This window comes from Brassica napus, chromosome C4 (genome assembly GCF_020379485.1).
Source record: "Brassica napus cultivar Da-Ae chromosome C4, Da-Ae, whole genome shotgun sequence".
NCBI lineage: Eukaryota > Viridiplantae > Streptophyta > Magnoliopsida > Brassicales > Brassicaceae > Brassica > Brassica napus.
The window spans coordinates 21,078,964-21,081,604 of record NC_063447.1 but is presented as its reverse complement, the minus strand read 5'-3'; the positions used below and the strand labels follow the sequence as shown (position 1 = coordinate 21,081,604).

At 44.2% G+C, this 2,641-nt stretch overlaps 1 non-coding gene across 1 annotated transcript; it reads right to left on the bottom strand.

Annotated features, from left to right (window-relative positions):
• Positions 1–2,167: 2,167 nt before the first annotated feature.
• LOC125586569 lies at positions 2,168–2,274 on the bottom strand. The gene has a single exon (XR_007323106.1). It is a non-coding gene; the product is annotated as a small nucleolar RNA R71 (small nucleolar RNA).
• Positions 2,275–2,641: the final 367 nt, after the last annotated feature.

The following is a 2,641-nucleotide window of genomic DNA, read 5'->3' as shown; positions in this document are numbered from 1 at the left end:
AAGATCCCAAGACGATCAGACCAGACCGAACCGAGCGACACGAGAAACCCTCTCAAAGACCAGCTAGAGACTCCGGAAATCGAAACCGAGGCTGATACCAGAACCGGCCGATCGAGAAGGCAGAAGGGATGGCAGTGTCCACGCCGCCAGACATCTCTCACCTCTCTGTCTGAAGGCCGGTGCTGATCAATGTTCTTAGGCAGATGGGCCAGCAGGTTAAGTGCCTTCAGACGATGAAAGCTCCCGACTCTTTCTGGAACCATGGTTTCTGGTGCGAATACCACCGAGACCACGGTCATAAAACGGAGGACTTCGTCGCACTATAGATTGAGGTCAATGATATCTTGCATATTTTCATTGTGTTATTCACTCACCCATGTGCATTTTGATCATATAGACTAGGATTAAGCCATGTTTAGATTGCATTTTGTATACATAAGTCTTTATTAGGAATTGGAGTACCGCATGGAGTTCTCGGAGACATTTGAGGGTATTTGGAGCTCAAAAGAGGTGTAAAGGTGATCATTGGACGAGCAGAGCGTTGGGAGAGACCCTCCCGGACGACACCGTCAAGTCGCTCTGACCTGCCTTATCAGAGCGACCTTACCAGAGCGACGCGGAGAAGTCGCTCGCGATTTCATCGCTCGGAGACACGAAAACGGGCCCGGAGCGACGTCTCGTAGCGACCCCTCCAGGTCGCTCCCGAAGCCTGGAGCGACCTCTCGGAGTGACTACTGGAGGTCGCTGCGCGCCTATTGTTTGCTCGAATTCATGTTTACTCAAGGGCTTTTTGGTCATTCCACTCTTGAATTCATGGGTTAGGGAGATTAAGGGTGATTAGGCTAGATCTAGGCCGTTATAGTGTAGATCCTCCTTATTCCTTGCTAGTAGAGTATTCATAATGCATCTTCTGAGTTGGCCTCTCAAAAGTTGATCTTTAGGCATTTCCCACCCACAAGGTGTTTGATGAAATATTTGGGACAACTCTCCTAAGCTTTTAACATACTTTACCAAAGACATTTGTTGTTAAAGGTATTAAGATAGCCAATAAACTTGTTAGTAATGATTGCTTTCATATTATTCAACCAAAGACATTTGATGTTTGAAATATGTTAGTAAATGAACATTCATCTAGACATAGAGTTTGTTTAAGATTGTGTCTAAGCTTAAGGTTGATAGTTTGATTGATCATTTGCCATCCTTAGTTTGAAACTTGATCACCCAAGGTCTAATTCCTATACCCATGAGTTCTCTTTTATCATAACCAAAGAAAGTCACTTATTTTATCGTTTTATTGTTCTGTTATTGCATTCTATTATTAGTAGTAGTTTAAAACCATCCAAATTATCGGTTGCACTTAGATTAAGTACGTACTTGCATTCTCGGTGCTTTGAATCCCTTAGTATTGGTTTGACAATCTTTTATACTACATCATTTGTCTTAGGAGCCTTGAAAAATCATAACATCAAATTAGCATCGTTGCCAAATTCTGAGTAGATTTGAACATTGAGATTTAGTCAGTTGCTTGAGACTAAGTCATTTTTATTTTCTTTTGTTACTGATTCTCCTTCTTCACCTCCCTTTAATTTACAGGTGTATGAACTTGAGGAGCAGGGGTCCATCAAACCTAGTTCCAAGAGCTGCAGACATCAGAGCTTTAGAGAGAGAGTGTGCTAGAAAGAGAAGAGAAGAAGAGCAACAGGCTCACTTGCAGAGATTGGATACTGATATGGGAGACATACCTCAAAATGATGCGGACGCCAATGGAGCTAACAACGTTCCACAAAACCAACAGCGAGCAGCTCGACCCATTGGCACTTATGACCGCCCCAACATTCATGGTCATAGATTGGGAATCCGAGCACCAGCTGTAGCAGCCAACAACTTTGAGATCAAATCAGGACTCCTCAACGTGATCGAGAATAACAAGTATCATGGCTTGGCTCTAGAGGACCCATTTGATCACTTGGACAGGTTCGACAGCTACTGTGGGTTGTCAAAGACCAATGGTGTGTCCAAAGATGCCTTAAAGCTCAAGCTATTCCCTTTCTCTTTGTGGGATAAGGCACGTCAGTGGGAGAAGTCTCTACCTAGCGACTCTATAACCACCTGGGATGACTGCAAGAAAGCATTTTTGGAGAAGTTCTTCTCTACTTCAAGAACTGCTAAGCTGAGAAATGAGATTTCCAGCTTTCAACAGAAGAACTTGGAAGAATTCAGTGAAGCCTGGGAGAGATTCAAGGGCTACCAAGCTCAATGCCCACACCATGGCTTCTCTAAGGAAAGCTTGTTGAGCACATTCTACCGGGGTGCTCTTCCTAAGTATAGGGCCAGACTGGATACAACTAGCAATGGGTTCTTCTTGGGGAGAACTGAGGAAGATGCAGAAGAGCTGGTTGACAACATGGTAAAGAGTGATGCAGTCTACAGTGGAGACCACGACAGAGGCAGTAGAACAGATGACAATCAGACGAGGAAGGAGTTGAAAGCTCTACAGGATAAGATAGACATCCTCATTGCTGATAAAGCCACCCAAGAGCAGCTGCACTTTGTTGGTAACCCAAGCCAAGAGACACCACCTGTTGTCCATGAGGTTGAGGGTTTGGAAAGTCAAGAAGAGCTGTGTTTTATCAACAACAAT